The following is a 19,454-nucleotide window of genomic DNA, read 5'->3' on the forward strand; positions in this document are numbered from 1 at the left end:
TAAACATAAATACTAGACCCCCAAATATATCTCACTAGAATGGTTTTCAAGAAAGCAGCTTCTTTAGGTGCTACTTGGCTTTGATTCAAAGGACAGTCATGGCAGGATGTTGCTTTGACTTCTTCAAAGAGGAAGACTTTATGTGAGAAAACATGGACAGGCTGAAGCAACAGCTACTATAACTCGTCACAAAATTAAACCACTCCTGAATAGACAGATTCTGCCACTTTTATTCATATAGGGTAGTCTTACTCTGTGAGTCTCATTAAAACAACAAGTCAAATTCTGCCAGTCTTACTCTCACTGTGTAGTGCCTTACTTCTCAAGTCGTCTGACTGAAATTAGTGGAATTACTTGTGACCCTTAGATTTTCCTCATTACCCAAAGACCTGAGAAACTTTTGAAGATATAAGTAATGTTGTCCTGCTCATTTGCTCTTGACTTATGAAGGCATCTGCATCCAGTCTGTCCACATAGCTCAGATGGTGGGTCATATGTAACACATATGTCCTATCTGTCTTTTCATCCTCTCACTCCCTTACATCCCATCCCTGTTGAAGCTTCACAAAGTTCCATCAGCTCTGATGGATACTCTGATGTTCCAAATTTAGAGCTGAGCATTGTAGTGTAGTTGGCAATAGCTAAAGGAAATTGCTTGAGCACTTCCCTCCAAAGCTTCCTTAATTTAGCATAGTGGATGCAACTAGTGTGTCCCTTTGCACTGATGAATTGTGAAGAACAGGAAGGAGAGTTCCCTTCCCCCCCTCTCTGTACAGTATTTCCATATTTCCACTGGAACTATCAAAATTGGTTCCTTTGAAGCTTCCACATATAGGAACCATCATCTGGTAACAGATTGTTGTGTGTTTAATGAACCTGAGGAAAACAAAGAAATTTAAAGGCTGCCGGGCTCCACAAGTTTGCTGTTCAGTCTGCCAAATTCACACTAACTCAGACAACTCACAGAAGTTTGGCTTCTCATTCGTTAAAGAGATTTATGTAAGGTACAGATTCCAAAATCTAGTTCCAGAATTCTGGAGAGTCCTGAGTGGCATCAGCCATTTGCAAGCGTGAGATGAAATCCAAGTGGAGCCAGCCACTTACACTGCTCATTACCATACAGAAGGGAATAACTGTCCAGACATTAGCACCTCTGCAGGGGGAATCAGAGCAACCTAACTGGTAACAACTACAGTAGAACCTCAGAGTTACGAACTGACTGGGCAGCCACACACCTCACTTGGAACCGGAAGGACGCAATCAGGCAGCAATCAGGCAGCAGCAGAGATAATAGCAAATACAGTACAGGACTGTTCTAAAAAAATAAAGGGAAAGTTAAAAAAAAAGATTCGGCAATGTAAGGAACCTGTTTCAGTGCTTGTTTCATTTAAATGAAGATTCTTAAAAGAAGCATTTTTCTTCTGCATAGTAAAGTTTCAAAGCTGTATTAAGTCAATGTTCAGCTGTAAACTTTTGAAAGAACAACTGTAATGTTTTGTTCAGAGTTATGAACATTTCAGAGTTACGAACAACCTCCTTTGCCAAGGTGTTCGTAACTCTGAGGGGCTACTGTATTCCTTAACCAGTTGGCACTGTAGTGGCTCAGTTGCCTAAGATCAGTGGGTTCTTTGGGAATGTGTGCATGGAATAACATCCACTGTTATAATTCTGTCTAAGGCCTATTTCAGTCCACTGCAAGGGCCCTTAGTCAGTCAATGTAAGGTACTCAAAAGCCATAGGCACAGAGAATCTATATATTCTAAAGAAACTAGAATAGCATTAAAAAAGGCAAGCCCCTATTCTTTTCAAGTTGCAAAGAAAGCCTCCGTTGTATAACACTTTGCAGTGCTGGTTATTTTGAGCCAGCAGGTTAAAACAAATATACCAACATGTGTGTGAGCTTCACCCACGTATCTCATCAGGAATCTAACTTCAGCTCCAGTACCTGGGTGGGGCCAGTGAGATGTTAACACTAAATAATCAACACACCAATGTCCCTCTTAAATTACTGAAATGTACTAATAAGAGGTATAGCTAGTTTTCATTCTATGGTTCCCTGAAAAGAAAACACCAAGACCTTCTCCAGCACTCCACTACTACCGTAAACATAAGACCCAGCTGCCCTATGCCAGCTGTGTGGTATCAGAACAAAGATGTATATATTATTGTAATTGATGCGTTTGACCTTTTATCAAACTTTATTATGGCATATTAGCTCAACTGCATGACACTTTATCTGGCTTGCTTCAAATGAATAGCTACATCATTTCCTTCCACCTTTAGATTTAGATAATTTCTCTCAGCACAGAGTCATTCTAGGCAGCCTTGTTCTTCAAATATTTTCCTTGGGTGGATGAGTAGCTTAAAACCCTGGTTTTTGAAAGGGGTGGTTCTTTCTATATCTGTGTGTTTTCTGAGGCTTTTCAACCAGTAGACTAATGGAAAGCTCTAAGCTAACACCTCAGCAGTGGAAAGTGTCACTGAGAACATTCGCCTGTTCAGGTTATTTATTAACAAAGATTGCCCAATAACACAAATTATGACAATGGCAGTTAAGATTTTTGAACTGTCTCCAGCCCTACGGATTGTAACCATACTGATGGGATCTGTAATGGAATCTATACTAAATAATGGGTTTTGCATGCTTGTTGTGCCTAGATGACACACTTCATAGGTCACTAGGTTTGAGAAACTCAGATCATTCAGGTTTCAGAGTAACAGCCGTGTTAGTTTGTATTCGCAAAAAGAAAAGGAGTACTTGTGGCACCTTAGAGACTAACCAATTTATTTAAGCATAAGCTTTCGTGAGCTACAGCATCCAATGAAGTGAGCTGTAGCTCACGAAAGCTCATGCTCAAATAAATTGGATAGTCTCTAAGGTGCCACAAATACTCCTTTTCTTTTTTCAGATCATTCAGTCTACTTAGTTCATCTGAGCCATTTGAACTTTAGAACTTTCCTGACTAATCATTTTTCTAGGCTTTACACCAGACTCTATGATCTTAATGTCGCCTTGTCACTAAGTCAACAATGCCAGGAGAGCTCTGCCTATCCAGGTTCAGCCTTAAGAAAACAGAAGAATCTGGCTTGCCAACATTGTCCTAACTTGTCCTGTGAAAGGCTGTATTCTCTGGTGGTGCAGGTGAATTTCACTAGTACTCAGTCCATCCAGTCCCTCTCTGGTGATCACCACTGACACTTTGGCATTGTTATAGGGAACACCTGCATTCTGAGGTATAGTTTTGCAGCTTAAGCTTTCCTCAAGACAAACTCCTTCCTATAAATCATCAAGAACTCTGAGCAAGCAAGTCCTGAGTCCACCAAGAACTCTCTGCCTTTGGAGCATTATTGACTGGCTGTAAGTAGATGGACATCATTTCACAAAGGTAGGCATTGATATGGGTTTAAGTAATATTTGAAGTGTGCCTATGCTTTGAAAAGTGTTTCTCAATGGCTCTATATCATATTTATTCTGTTTATGGGAAAAAAGTTTTTCTGTTTGCCAGCTCAATATGGGAAGTCAAAGTCAAGCTGGATTCTTCCTGGCTTGTGCAGCATCCTTAGTAATTAAGAGTCTGCAGCCGAAACAGTTCTGTAGATGATGCCCTTGGAACGGAATCTGCTCACTCTCCCATAGCTGTATTGGCTCTGAAGTGTTACTGGGAGTAAAAAGTGGTAAAATCTTATTTTTGTCACCAAAGTGAATAAACCAGACTCTGAATACAGGTCTATTCAGTAAGAAGGTGCCTTTTTACAATCATTTTTCTGACCATAACTGCACTTTAAGTTGAGATCTCCCAGTGGCTTAAGATATGAGTGATTCTTTTTGTACCATTATCATGGTCCTCCACAAGAAGTTTCGTGCAGCCTGAACGGTGGTATTAAAGCCATCAGTGGGTTTTCCCATGTCTCCTGTCACTGTTTCTGTGTCAGTATCACATAGCAAATCAGATATTTGCAGGAGTCCATGATCCTCATGGTCTAGTCAATTAGAAAGCATAGCTGCCACCTCTGAGTAGCAGCCCAACACTCTTCTAGTTTGCTGGGTTCTTATCCATCAGTTGGTATTTGCTGCTTGCAGTTACTAATTTTGCTCTTTTTTCCCCTTTCAGTTGCCAAGAAGGAAAATGCAAAAGCACTGCCAGCACCACGTCCTTAATCTGAGAAGGAACAGCAACTGAGATGACTCGGACAAACCACCTCTGACCCTCTCCTGTCATTTTTCTCTATCCCTTTCCGCTGTTTGTTTGTAAGGGAGTCTTTCCCCTGCCACTCCTATTCCTTAAGAGCAAGGGGACAATAAACTGATGTTGTTTTTCACTGACCAGATGGTGTATCATTTTCCTTTAATTACTCTTAATTCTTTCAGTTTAAATTTGTACCTAGAGATGGGCTCCAACCAAAATATTCAGATCTGGGTCTGTGTTTAGATTTCAAACTCTCCCAGCCTTTGGGGATATTTGTATTTAAGGTTTCGTGTTTGGCTCATTATAAAGATCAGGGCTGTTTGCAAAATTTGAAGGCATTTTGCATTTGAAGGTTTGCATTTTGATATCTGCTCGCTCCAAGTGCAGGGGTGTTTGGGACCAGGACTTGGTTCAGGCCCATCTCTACTTGCTTTAGTTATTTATATGTGATTGTGGGTAACAGTTGTTGTTCTTGCGATTTAGGGATAATCATGGAACTCACAAGTGGGGGTGCACGTGGTCATCCCTAATAACTGAAAGCTGCCATGCGTTCTATTTACAGTGCAGCTCGTCTGAAGGTGTGCTTGCAGAACTATAACAATAAATCTTTGGCTCTGCCTATCGCTGTCATTAGCATAGCTGTAGAGGACAACTGCTTAGGCTAGAACTATCCTGTACTGGCAATTATCCTCCCCACTTGAGTGATACGGGTTTCTTTGAAGAGAACCTCTCTCCTTCATTAAGATGTTAAACATAAATGAAGAGATCATGTGGGTTAGAGAGCCAAGCACAGCTGCAGAGCTTCTGTCTTCTTAAACACCAACATTTATTACTTTGCCCTTTTGTTATAGGTGTAGTTTAAGTGTTAAATCAAGGCAAGTCTTTTACTTATTAATTGTGAAAGTGTATCTTTATCTTGTTAGCCAAGCAAAACGTTATGGTGTCGCTACCACTGGCAGGAAAACTGGGAAACTTCATAGTCCTGCTTTTTTTTTTTTTTTTTTTTTTATGGCTGAACCGTTAAGTCAAGACAAAATTATATTCTCATGATAGAATTGTTCCTCTCTACACAATTAAAGTGGTTCTTTTTTATTTATTGAAATCTTTCGCAACACTTGACAGCTACCTGTGTTATATCAGTTCCCTTTATTGTGGTGAGGCTGAATCACTGTTCTCCATGGTTAAGTTGAAGAGGAATGCTGTGGAAAGGAGTGTCGCCTCTTATCATAGAAAGAAGTAGTGTCTTGTTTCTTGGCAAAGAGCTACATGCTGAACTGTAATGAAATGGCAGGAGGATTGTGGTTCCCCTACTATAAATTTTACAACTAAATCCTAGATTTGGGTGTAATAGATTACTATATTTTTTTATAAACTTTACTTTTTCCTTAACATAGCTTTTCCATCTAAACAGATTCAGATAAATGACCAAACACACAATAAGTCATGAGGTAAAATGAATTAGAAAAGTGTTTAGGAGACAGTTGGAACTGGGGTTGGGAAAAGATTTATAACAATCCTTTATCCTTGCCTGTTACCTTTCATCTTTTATCCAAGGCTCTCCAGAGGCCAGATCCAAAGCCCTTGGAAGTTAGTGGAAAGACTCTCATTGGCTACTATGAATTTGAGTCAGTCTCAATGAACTTTACAAATATTAATCAAGCCTTGCAATATGCCTTGTGAGGTAGATAAGTATTATAGCCATTTTACAGATGGAGAATCTAAGGGCTGGTCTACACTAACTCTGTAAATTGATCTAAATTATGGTGGTTCAGTTACATAAGTTATGTAACTGAAGTCGATGTAATGTAGGTTGCCTTACAGAGGTGTCTACACCATGCTATGTTAATGGGAGAGTGCCCTCCCATCGACTTAGAGTGTCTTCACCAGACCTGCTAAATTGACACCGCTGCATTGATCAGAGCAGTGCTGGTTTAACCAGTAGTGTAGATATGGCCTAACACTGATACAACTTGGGCTTGTGTGATGTAAAATACTCTTCTCGGCCCCAGAATGGTGGTAGGGATGTTTTATTGTGCTGTGTAGATTTTCTCCTCCTAAATGAAAACATTCTTCATCAATTATTTTGCAGAGTGTCAGAAACAGACCTAAATTACTCTAGAAAGGGGGCAGAATACACAGAACTGAGCCCCTATCGTCTCCACTACAGAAGTTAAATTATTTCCTGAAAGAGTGAGGAAATGAGACCACATGTCAAATAATTATTAGAATAAACTTTAAACATACAGGGTTTTCCAAAATAGAAAAAAAAATGAAGTAAACATCAAAGTGAATATAGACCTCTATCATTTCAGATGCCGATTCTGAGATATCTAAATTGCACAGAATGAGGATCGATTTGAACTGTAGCCTTTAATATCTCCATTCTTATCAGAATCTCTTTCTATTAATATTTAGTCAGCCTTCCAGTTTTGTTTGAAACCTTCTAGGGAAGTATGGCTGTTATCACATGGACAGTCTCCCCTGACTGGGCAGAAGTATTACACAATATTTATAGCTTTAATTATGCCTTTCAGCACATAACTACTGTCCCATACAAATTTTCTGGAGCAATTTGGATTCCTGTGAGAATGCTGGTTGACTTCTAATTTTTGTTTTAAATCTACAGGATGACTTGGAACTGGGAATTTTTTTTGTGTTGCACAGCTCTGTCTGTGCTTATGCCGTCCTCTGATGACATACCTGCTATACTTTGAAGAGTATGTGCCTGATTCTGACACCCTTATGTGTGATGTAAAAACACCTCATGCCAAAAGAGGTCCCGCTGACTTCAGCAAAACCATTTACTGAGTAATGGACTAGTGAGCACGGGTAAGGGTATCAGAATCTGGTCATAGAAGCAAAGAGACTGAAATCTTCAGTATACTGGCCAAATTCTAGCAGAGCACTGCGTACATAAAGCACTCTTCAGAAAACCCTCCTATGCTAAGGAAAGCTAATCCTTCAAAATTCCAGGTAAGAAGTTGGGGATGGACATTTTGGGGCAGGGTGTTTGGCGTGCATGCTTTTGAACCTAGAGTCCCATATTCAGCGGTGGTTTTGCTGCATGTAGAGATTATAATCTGTGTAAAGGGGAGGGGATTTTTGTGTGTATATGGGGCTCCATTGCCAGTCAGAATATGGGTGTAGAATCTGGCCTAAGGGGACTTGGTTTGGACAATGAAACTTGTACATTGTCTAAAACTTGTCAAATAAGATTTGCAAACTGAGTAATTGTTCACATACATGATCTTCAAGTTCGTGATTTTCTGCTATGTGGAAGTGAGGTTTGCATTTTCCACAGTGAAGCCCCACTGCTTTTCCTCTTTGAGAGCCACTGGTGTAAAAATTACTTGTTCCCTTCTATGTCTCACATTCATTTTTCTGTAACTTTACTCGTGGTGTTATTTGCAACGGCTGGATTGCATTTACTGACCTCTCTTGCCCTGGTACAAGGAAAATGTTGCCTTTTCAGCAGTCTTCTAAATAGTAGCTGCCAAAAGATGAACTTAGCTTGGAGACTTGGCCTCACCTACCCTTTCTTATTGAAGCAGATATTTGAGTTGGACTTGGATATAAAGAGCTATTTTGTCACATTTTGCAGTATGGTGATGTGGAAGCTTTTCACAAATGGCCAAATTTGTTCTCAGTTACACTAGTGTAGCTTTGGAGTATTTCTATTGATTTCTGTAGAGTTAACTCAAGAGTTACATAAAGAGCAAATTCTGGACCTAAGTATTTTTATTCCATCACATTTCACAAAGTTTTGAAATTTCACAAAGCTTGTTACAGATTCAGAAGTGGATGGCAATTCTTAGGATGAGCAAAGAGATTTGATTCAGAAAGGAAAATGACTGGTTCATTTATTCTTTCCTTTTCTTTTAACAGACACTGTTATATGTTTTGCAAAGCAAAACAGATGCCTGAATTGATTTTACTCTTGCAGTAATCAAAGGAACACCACCATGAGAGTATTTCATTCAAAAATTGAATCTTAGTTCAATTACTTCAGCTATGCTAAACACAGCTTTTTCACTGACGTTTTTTAGCAACCAAATTATTAAAAAAATCAATGCGGAAATGCAATCTGTATTCCAAAATCTATCAAATTTTACTGTTTTTGAGATATATAAAAATGTAAAATAAGGATCAATTTCTGATTTTCTGTATCCTCTTCTTATAAATGGATTTTATGTTAGACTTTCTACTGAGAGATAAATTATTTGCAGCTGAGTAATTTTTGAATTTGTTCTGTACAGAGGGTCACTGTTACAAGAGAGTTTGAAATCTGTGTTTGCTGGTAAAGCACACATACTTCCCCACATTCTTCAGGGTAGAGAGTACGGAGGACAGGGTGGTATATGTGTACGTCATATTAAGTATTGGTCATGCTCCCTTCAGTCATGGCATAGTAGCTGAAATATGTTACAGCTTAATACATCTCTATGGTGGAGCCTCTTTTCCATACTTTTCATTGTGGTTGATGAAGGAGATGCAACTTTGAATAAATTGTAGGGTTTTTCCTAGTGTTTCATTGCTGAATTTGGAGCTGTATTCTTTGCATACCCAAAACTTCCATGGAGGCCACAGTAATATTTGCCTGAATGAGAACAGCAGCACTAAGACTGTAATCATTACAGGCATAATGTATGGTATTCTTTCATTTACTGGGCATTACCTTTTAATCCCACGAATGAACCTTTGTCTGACCAACTCGATTATTGCAAATACACAAAAGAGTGCTTCATGTCACTTAGGGGCTAAGAAAGGAGCTTCCCCCTGACCTTGTTGGCTGAAAGGATGATGGTGGCCAAGACATGGGACTATGAGATTGAGAAGACAGAGCAAGTGTGGGATCTTAGGGCGCTAAACTGGACTCTGAGGACTAAAAGGGCAGAGAGGAGGGAATAAAGTATTGTCAGTTTTGTTTTGTCAAAATATCAGTTGTAAAATTGTTCCATAGTTTTCATTCATTCCTATCAGTATGGAATCTAATCTAAAAGTATCTAAGTATCTGTCTGATTCTCTACCTGCCTCCCATACAGGGTGAAATCCATTTCACCTTCGTAAAGCCCAAGTATCTATGTGGGTGAGTTCACAGATGCTGGGGAGCTGGAATGTACCCCACCCCCCAACCCAAGGCCAGAGTTCAGGGCAGCTGCCATTCCAGTTTATAGGATGGAATAATGGCCATGGCCTCTCTGCACAGTTGCACAGGATAGTGATGCCACTGGATCTGTGTACAGGTAGATTTGTTGACCAGACCCTCATTGTATAAAGTCCTTTGAGATTTACTGATGACAAATGTTATATAAAAGAGAACGGTTTTGTTATTATTATTGTGGCCTTGCACACAAGACTATGTGGGACTGGCTCAGAGAGCTTTTTGCTGCATGCAGAGGATGTTTCACCATTGGATGCTTGGTGCACCCCGGTTTGGGGCTTATGTGGTGCAGAGGTCCTTTAACTGGCCCTCTGCATCATGGAGAAATCTCTCCCCTAGAGAACAGTGATGGTGCGGTCTGATATTATGTTCAGAATCCTTGTACTGACATAAGTTTGGGATAGCTGCTTTACTCACAGGTGGCAAAGTTTTACAGGTCATTACAAGCGAGTGCAGATAAAACTTCTGTGCCACACCACCTTGTATTCTATATATACCACATATGTTACATACTATTTTAGAAATGTTTTAGAAGGGTTTTTAAATGTTTTCATGCTTTTTTTATCCTTCAGCCAGTAAAGCCAGGCTTCCCTAGTTACCAGAACCACTTCGTGCTTCAGTTTTTTCATCCGTAAAGTGGGGACAATAATAGCTACCCAACTTTGTAGACCGCTTTGAGCAGTGTGGATGAAAAGAGCTAGTTGTAATCAAGCGAAGACATGATCCATGAAGAAGGGCCAGTAAATTGTAGGTAGAGGAGATACATTTCTGAATCATGAAGGAGGTTCTGCTGTGTGATGACATGCACAACAATTTATTTGTTCATTAATTAATTTGACAGTAACAAGAGAAATGTACCATTAATTTACAGTATCAACAGCAAAAAATTGTAGACTAGCCTTAAGAAACTCTTCTGGCCATTGATGTTAATTGATAAAATAATACAAATTATGTAGGGTGTTGGCTTCACTTCTAAGTTTCAACACGGGTTACCTCTATCTTCAAACAGCATGAACATTTGTTTTGGCGTTTGATCACAAGATCTAGTGGCCTTACGTGACACTTAGCAATGTTGGTTTCTTCTTCTCATAATGCTGTTTGCTCGAAGAACAACACTTGGTTGCTGTGATATTGTCCCAGAGAGCAGATTTAAGATAACCCTGATTCCTCCTATAAAACTGTCAGGGCTACAACATGTGCTTCCACTCAGTCTGAATTTAGAAGTGGTAAATATGGGGGAAATTATTTGCTTGATGTTTCCAATTTCCATGAACTTAGTACTGTTGCTAGAGATAATACTAAAGACAGATATAACCATGTCCGCAATATATTTCTAGGTATGGTTATAGGACCAGTGGTTTTCAATAGTATTCAGCTGGGTGGTAGTTGGGGAGGGACATAATTTATACCAAAAAGTAAATGTGAAGAAGGTAAGGGGAAGATTTGGACACATTATCATATTGAGTTTGCCTATGCATTAGTTCTCAGTAATGTAGCACTCTGCCCATAGCATTCCTGTTGCAGAAGTGAGTCCTAAGAAATCAGGATGTATAAATAACCTTTGGCAGAAGTCGTGGAGTATAAAGAACAAACATGAGCAGAAAAGTAATTCACTTTGCCTCCAGAAGGACTGATCACGGGTGTAAACATGAAATTTGCATCGAGTTTTATAAAAAAGAAAGCCCTTAGCTATTGCCACTGAACTGCAATATACTCACAGAAATACAGCAAGCACAAAGAAGACTAAAGAGAAGTGATACACTCTCCCTTATGACATGTAGCACTGGAGCCCTATGAAACTCTCTCTCCCATTGTCCCACAAAATGAGATTTTTCTGCTTCTGTTTTAAGGGGACACTGTCCAGCAGTATAGGCCTAAAATTTTGGTTTTGTAGAAAGCAAGGGTTTTATAAGACTGTGATAAGGCATAAAAATACTCCTTAAGTCCAAGAAGAGCCTTTCACATGGGTGATCAAGATGGGGATATAAAAGCAAACAAGCTGTTGTAGTAGCGGTTATCTAGGGGGAAAGGTGTGACTCTTTTCTCCCAGCTTGCTAAAAGCTGGGAAGACCTTGGGGGTTGTTACCGCATGTTCTGAGACTTTGTTCTTATCTTTGAATCTTTGTGTTAATAAAGCCAGCCCTGAAGAAAGGGACTTGAACTGGACTATAGTTTGGGCTTTTATTTTACCTTTCCTAGCTAGTATACCTGCACCATTAGTTTACACAGACTCAATGTGAACTGAAGTGTTGGCTTAATTATTTTGTAAATTTCGGTGGTTATAGCAGTTCTGAGATCTAAACTTTCCCATGCAGCCTGGAGAAACCCAGACATAATAGCACTGTGCTGGTGCAGGAGAACCAGAACATGATGTTTCACTGTCTGAGCTGGGTAAAGCATGAAAAGTAAATATGCAGCAAAAATGCAAATTATATTTTGAAATGTCTTTCCATTTTAGTAATCTACTCAACCTTGAAGGTCCACTGGAAAGGAATCTTAGGGTGACATTGAATTGTGCTGTCTGTAGTGTAATATTATGTCATTAAAGTCTTCCCTGAGCCACAGATTGCTCATCAGGCTGACATGGCTTTAGGCATGTCAGTTTCCATAGCCACAGGTACAGATGGGAGTGGTGTGGTGAGCATCACTTCCAGCCACCTTTGACTTCCCTAACCTATGGATCAGGTATCCCTTTTGCAGCTGGGTGAACTGGAAGCAGACTGTCAGTGTGAGATTGAGTGAGACTAAAATCCACAACCTCCAGGATTGTAGTCAAGCACCTTGACCACTTGGCTACCACACTTTGATGCACTCTGATTATAGCAAAGGAGTACTTGTAGCACCTTGGAGACTCTAGGGTACCGATGTGGGGACCTGCATGAAAGACCCCCTAAGCTTATTCTTACCAGCTTAGGTTAAAAACTTCCCCAAGGTACAAACTTTGCCTTGTCCTTGAACAGTATGCTGTCACCACCAAGTGATTTAAACAAAGAACAGGGAAAGAGACCACTTGGAGACATCTTCCCCCAAAATATCCCCCCAAGCCCTACACCCCCTTTCCTGGGGAAGGCTTGATAATAATATCCTCACCAATTGGTACAGGTGAACACAGACCCAAGCTCACAAAAGCTTATGCTCAAATAAATTGGTTAGTCTCTAAGGTGCCACAAGTCCTCTTTTTCTTTTTGCGAATACAGACTAACATGGCTGCTACTCTGAAATCTGATTATAGTGGCTCTCTGTGTCTCCAGTCTGTGCTGCCTAGTCTTTCTTCCTCCTGGCTGCTGAGAGGTAAGAGGAGTGTCTGTCTCCTGTATATGTCTTTTCTCTGTCTGCTTCTGAGCTGCTTGTACCTTGTAACCTCTTGGTTCATTTGCTCAGCACTATCATGCTACTTCCTGTGTGTTAAGTGGTGGGGACAGTGCACTTATGATAGGCATTCTTATGATAGGCTTACCTGGGAACAGGCAGAGTAAGAAAGTTCTGATTAAATGTGTGAACCCTGCAAGAACTGATTGTAGGGCCCAAAGTGAGTATTACAGACTTAGGTGTTATCAGCAAATAGAAATAGGCCAAAGTTGGAATGCTGTGGAAAACTGAGCTGTGCTGTAAGTGGATGGAACTTCACTGAAATCAGTGGAGTTGTGCCTGCTTACCTCAGGGCTGAATTTAGCTCCTTGCATCTGATTCCATTTGAATTTCAAAGTTGGGTGCAATGGGGTTTTCCTCTTTGAATCTCTGGATCTGAACCCACCACTGAGGTTCTGGTATATGGCTGGACTCAAAAGTGTAGGAGGCCTTTTTTCCAGATATATTTCAGATTCAGTCCAAGATGGTGGAAAACTAATGAGATTAACTGGTCTAGTGAGATTTCAGTCAGTTTGGTGATGAAATCTCACCAGAACAGTTCACAAGATGTCAGCACTAACTCTAGCTCAGGTTCTGCCTTAAACTCAGCTTAAGCCTAATCTTGATCCAGGTATGAATATTATCTCCTCATCTCATTGCAGCTGAGGAAAATATATTGTTTTAAAATATTTGGTTTTTATCTAAATAAGTGTCTCTTTAGAAACATCGGCCCAATTGAAAACTGAAGCCTACACCTACAATAGACAAGAAAACCGTACACAAATATATACACTGGCTTTCTTCAAAAAGAGAAAAGTTAATAAAAAGAAGGTAGAAAGCCTGAGGGACATTCTGTTTCTTGTATCATTGGTTTTCATAAATAGGGCATGACAGGGCATGGCTGTGCTCAGGTCACACCTTACCTCAGGAGTGTTATGAGGCAGGATGGGAAGCCAAAGATTACATTTCAGTGGAAAGTTTGACTTTTCTCTTGGTGGCAAGGGTTTTGAAAAATCTATCATCATCAAGTGGTAGTTAAAACAAAGGAGTCCGAGTTGAAAATAGACCACCCATGAGTGGACAAACTGAGGGAGACCTGAACAGAAGGAGAACTTCAGATGATCTTAAAACCCAGTTTAGAAGACCCTACGGTTTCTCTTTTTTGCACATAGGGAGCTTATTATTATTATTATAATACTGTTGCCACATTCTGAAATCCTCACTTATGGCCAGACCAAGATGCCTTGGGGGCACGCAGAACAGAGTACACCATAGTATGTCCAACCAAGGAAGAGTCCTTTTGCCTGAACTTGTCATTGTTGCTGCCTCCTGGGTAGTGCAGTCTTAGGTGTGTATAGGACCTTGTTGCAGAAGCATTAATCATCACCTTAGGGAAAGATAATTATTCATAGAGAAATCATGCCCTATTAATAAGGAACTTTGCTTAACTGTTTGAATGTTGCTGAGTGCTCCAGGCACTGTACATCCTAACTTTCCACTTACTTATAATCAATAATAATGATACTTTGCATTTGTATAACACTTTCCATCTGATGATCTCAAAGCACTTGAGAAACACACTGAATTCAACCTCATAACACCTCTGGAAAGAGGGGAAATATAGTTACCCCCATTTTATAGTTGGGGGAAACAGATACACGGAGAGATCAAATGACTTACCGCTGATGACCCAGGAAGTTTGTGGCAGAACAAAACCAAAATGCAAATATCACCGTTCCAAGTCCTGTGGTTTAACCATTCTCTCTTCTCTATGCCTACAGAATGGTAATGGCAGCACAGAGATTAGCAGTGAAAGAGTTAAATCATTACTGTGAACTGGATCTTGAAGTTTCCCAGGGACTGTCTCCTGAAGTGGGAGGGATTTATGGAGCTACAGAATGGGTAGGGTCTTTGGCCTCCCAACCCAGTGGATCGTGGTGGTCAGAGAAGTAGGGAAGCTGCAGTCTAGCAGAGAGAGAAGATATCCACATGGAGGGCTGGCCATTTTGCAAAATTCTACTGGAGCTGTGGCATTGGCTGAGTAGCACTAGCAGCCACAGATCATGGTTAAAGCAGATCAGATTTGGAGAGGGAGCTCAGCAATTCTGGTGGCTGTAAGTCAGCACTGGTGTTAATGTCATGTGGTTAAGTACTGTTGCACCATCTTGTGGGATGGGATGTGGCACAGGAAAGAACAAGAACAAGAGAGTAAGTATACCTGAAAGGTATCATCTATGTCCCCGAGCAGGCCCTGAGCCATCCTGGAAGGGATGGACAGCTGGTATCAGCTCTCTCTCCCTCTTTCCCTCTCTGCCCCCTTGAGGGGAGGGGGAACCAGAAGGGACACAGACCTTCCTGCAGAAGAAGGGAGGCATATAGGGGAATCCCAGCTTGGACAGCTCTTCTCCAATTAGGTGCTGCTCGACCTACTGACGGGAAGGCTTGGAGCCCTATAAACTCCTACCCAGGCCCCAGCTCCTGCTGCTCCCACTTCAGATTCTCCCACCCAACGAGTCTTCATTTCACCAGCCACTGAAGAGGCAGGAAGGGGAGGAACTCTGGTGGAGCTCTGCACCTCTTCCCTTACCCCCAATCCCAAAAGAAGAGAGGAAAAAGAACTCTCCTTGTGTTAGTGGAGGACGGGGAGCTGTGGCTCTCACAAGCTCCCTCTTACTTTAATGTCTGTTGAGCAACTCCCTTGCTGGTTTGACGCCAACGTACCTTGTTCAGCATCCCTAATGTCAGGGCTCAGGCCTCTGTGAAGTCACTAACTCAGCCATTTCAACTTGCTGGCCTTTTCTGAAGGGCAGGCCTCTGATGTCACTGACTCAACAGTGCTTGTTTGGTGGTCTGATGTCAGTGCATAGGCCTTTGTGGTATCATTGACTCATCTCCTTTAGCTGGCTAGGCTTATGTCAAGGTGGAGGAATCTCCGAGGGGAATGACTTTAGCTTATTGGTCAAATGTCAGGGGAGGTCATTGGCTCAGTAGTCTACCTTGTAGTGCAGATGCCAAGGCACAGGCCTCTGGGAGCTTACTGTCCAAGTGCTCAAGTTTTCTGGATTGATGTCAAAGCTAAGGCCTCATTGAGGTCACTAGTTCAGTAGCTTTAGTATGTTGGGATGATATTAAGAGACAGGCTTCTGGAAGCGCTCTCTCATACCTCTAGCTTGCTGGTCTGAAGCCAAGGTGTGCATCTTTGTCAAGTTACTGGCTCAGCCCCTTTCCCTTTAGAGGCCTGTGTTGAAGTAAAGGCCTCTGTGTGGTTACTTGATGTGCACTTGCAGCTTGCTGGTCCGATGTCAAGGGACAAGCCATGCTGATGTCACTGGATGAGTACTTCCAGCTTGACGGGCCTTTGTGAGGTTATTGCTCAGCTCCCACTGCTGGTTACATGTAGAGGTCAAGGCAGAGGACTCTCTGAAGTTACTGACCAGTAACTAGAGGTTACTGAGATTACCTCTAGATTGCTGGTCTGATGTCAAGGAATAGGCCTTTATGAGGTCTTTGGATCAAGAACCTTAAGCTTTTGGGGTATATGCGATGGCCTAGCGTTTTGTGAGGCCTCTGGCTCTGGATTGATAGGATGATGCAAAGCACAAGCTACAGTGAGCTCAGTGCCCTTCATTTGTTGGGCTGATGTGGAAGCACTGGTCTCTGTAAGGTTACTGGCTCAGCACAGAAAGCACCTAGCAACAAAGGCAGCATTATCTCTTCAGCCGATGGATCTTTGTTCGGACATTTATGGGACAGATGATTCTCTGCTCCATGCCCAACCACAATACATCTAGGAGACTTGACCCTATAAAATAGTAGTGGGGACTTCCATGGGGATCACCTGGAAGAGGAGATGAATCAGCAGAGCCACAGCTATTCTGGGTAGGGTCTCCTAAGTTTCCTCTTTGTTTCCACAAGCAAAGGAGATGCTGGGATATTACAGGTAGAAATGCTAATTTTAAACCTGATTCCCACCCCCTCCTATAGGCTGAAAATAGCTGCAAGTGTGGCATTACAGAAACACTACATACTCCAGAAATGTTATAAGCCTGTGAAAAGAATAGCTTTGAGATTGGCATTTTGTATTTCTCTCGTATTTGCACAAAGTTTACGTGACTATTGGAAAGCAGCTTTCTTTAAGAAAGTGGCCTCTCTCTCACAGGACCAAGAAAGGCTAGGAAAGGTTTGTGTTTTTTTACAGTTATTAAAGTCAGCAAATCACATAAAATACCACATAAGTGGTCAAGACACCAGTGAGAGTTTGTCTAGGCACCCCTTGCCTATATACTAGTCTTCATAACAAAAATACTTGTAAGCAGTAGGAGTTTCCTCTATGTTCTGGCCCCCAAATTTCCTTCCCACCACTGTGACATGGCAGGCTGTGTGCTGGTTGTTTGCCAGGCTGCATTTCTAGTAGTGCTATATGGATTTGGTTGGCAAAGTGCTTTGGGATCCTGCCTACAAAACACTTGACAGTGGCTAAGCAGAAGGGAGGCCATTATATACCAAATATGATTGTTTCAGTGTCACTTTGTCCTCCTTCCCACACATCTGTTTGTTTATCTTCATCGATTGCTCCCATGTCATAGGTTTAGATTGTTAGCTCTTTAAGGCAGGGACAGTCTACACAGAGCCTAGCACAATGGGGTGCCCATCCCTGAATGGGACCTCTAAGTGCTACCAGAATATAAATACATATATGATAAATAATACTAAAATGCTGTAATATAGAGATGTAAATCACTGGGATGTGCTAGTTAGTGCTTCTGTAGCTTGCCTGCTACAGGAGAGATTCAGAAGTGCACAGCTGTGGGTCACAGCCCCTATACTGTGTATAGGTTAAGCAGGTTCTTCTTTAGCTCAAGCTTTAGGAGGCTGTGCATTTATAGGAGCACTTGAGTTCTATCTCTGCTATTGATGTGAAGTTCTGAACAGCGTGCCGCAGAGTAACAACTGGGCAGACTGCGGCTTTGTTGTCCTATTATTACATTGCTCTGCAGTTCGGACTACGGGGGTGTGAATAGCAGCGCACACCGAAGTGCTTCACTATAACTTCCCCATGTGGACACTGCGGGCACGAAATTGAAGGGGTCCTACTTCACGCTAACGTAATTCTTCAAACGGGAGTCTGATGTGATTGATTTCTGGGCCTCTCTCCACTCTGCCTTTTTTACATTGCACACTACTTGCACAAACCCAGGCTATCTGTATTACAAATATGTGGTTTGATTTTGGATAATTATGTGTAATTATGATTGCCTGAAATTCTTTGCTTTTAGCTTTGACATTTTCCACGTGGTCATTGGGTTGGTCACAGATTTATGTGGAAGCTACCAGTGCATTAAGTTGACCAATCTAACATGAGAATCTTGAGTCTCTACCATTGGCCCTTTTGAACGGTAAATCATAAGAAAAAAAGTATCGATTCTTCCCCCTCCCCTCCCCCCAGTTTTGCACTCTGAGTGAACCTTGCTCTCACAAGACAATAGTAGGTATTTTTTTTTTTTACTAGCCAGCTGGTCTTTAACTGAACAATCTCAATAATATCCACCACAAACTCTAATCCAAATAAACAAGAAAATACGATTTACAATCTGCAAAGCCAATCAATATCAGTCCATAATGAGTTTTAATACTTAGCAACATATTCTTAAATGTCGTTCTTTCATATAGCAATTTCTTTTTAATTGCATATTAGGAGATAAGGGTTTTGTGTTTTTCAAATCATTTATATGAATTATTTTTTCAGTTGCTTTAACCACAATACAGCAAAATGGTGAAAGAGGATTAGGGGAATTTAGGAAAAACACTGATTTCTATAATCAGATCTGAATTGCAATCTGTCTGGTTTTGAATAGCAGTAAATTTGCCACAGAGACTGCCAGAAGCTGAGAAATGATTGGGCTACTATTACTGAATATTTGGTAGTCTGCTTAGTACCATGGAAGCCTTACTTGATTTCTTTCTTTTTAATACACACTGGGGCTTAATTCTGAAGCCCTTATTCAGTTTTTAGTCAGGTGAAACTCCCAAGTAAAGACTAAAGTAAAAAGTAAACTAAGACTGAGTGGCTTATTGTGGCCCTTGGGATTTGTGGATGGAGAACTCTTCCTCTCCCCACATGAAAGGAAGAGTCAGCCAAGTCCACCACTCCATTGCCTTCTTCACAAGGGTTTTGTGTGGATCCAGGAATCCATGAGAGGGTAGGAAACAGTGGAGATCATCAGAGGAAAGTTAATGCAATCAGAAAAGTGCTACTCCCTGCTGGGAAACCCCTAGTTTGGGAGTTTCTAGCAGAGCCCCAGGATGTCCAGAACTGATTTGGAGGCACAGGGGCCTTTGTGAAATTGGTCCTGGGACCTTGGTGGATCCCTGTTTCAGAACCTTAATTTCTTCTTTGTAGGGGACAGAGCCTAGTGACCACTTTTTAATAGAGGAATTCAGAGAAAAGTCCAGAAAGGGAACCACATGGCGTTCCCTGGCCCAATGCATGTATTTCTCCATAGGGAAGTTGTCTGACCATAAGTAAGAATTTGTCTTATGGATTTACTGGGTGTTTTGCTGGCACAAGAATTGATTAGAAACTGAGTGATGATTTCAGGATTTGGCCCTGATAGAATTAAGTCAGAGTCAGAGGTGGTGCTAACCCATTGGGGGTCCTAAGCAGGAATAGTCCCCCCCCCCCCCGCAACACATACTGATAGGGGGTCCCCTTGAGTTGCTCTGGGCCCTAAGCAATTTCTTAATCTGCTTATGCCTAG

The 19,454-nt window shown here is 41.3% G+C and overlaps 2 protein-coding genes across 5 annotated transcripts in view; both read left to right on the top strand.

The window, feature by feature from the left end:
- EEF1AKMT2 (EEF1A lysine methyltransferase 2) overlaps nucleotides 1–4,324 on the top strand; it is a 48,457-nt gene extending 44,133 nt beyond the window's left edge. Inside the window, exons 7-8 of one of the 2 annotated variants that reach the window (XR_014712421.1) lie at nucleotides 3,216–3,386; nucleotides 4,113–4,324. The gene's annotated coding sequence lies outside the window, so the exon portion shown is untranslated. Of the gene's footprint in view, nucleotides 1–3,215 lie in introns of both variants that reach the window. The other variant, XR_014712420.1, reaches the window with a different exon arrangement.
- FAM53B (family with sequence similarity 53 member B) overlaps nucleotides 1–19,454 on the top strand; it is a 125,433-nt gene that overhangs the window by 15,073 nt on the left and 90,906 nt on the right. The window contains exon 1 of one of the 3 annotated variants that reach the window (XM_084634143.1): nucleotides 18,071–18,092. The exons of the other annotated variants lie outside the window; for them this stretch is intronic. The gene's annotated coding sequence lies outside the window, so the exon portion shown is untranslated. Of the gene's footprint in view, nucleotides 1–18,070; nucleotides 18,093–19,454 lie in introns of those variants that run through there. 3 annotated transcript variants of the gene reach the window in all.

This window comes from Lepidochelys olivacea (assembly GCF_965140295.1).
Source record: "Lepidochelys olivacea isolate rLepOli2 genome assembly, chromosome: 7".
In the NCBI taxonomy this organism is placed as follows: domain Eukaryota; kingdom Metazoa; phylum Chordata; order Testudines; family Cheloniidae; genus Lepidochelys; species Lepidochelys olivacea.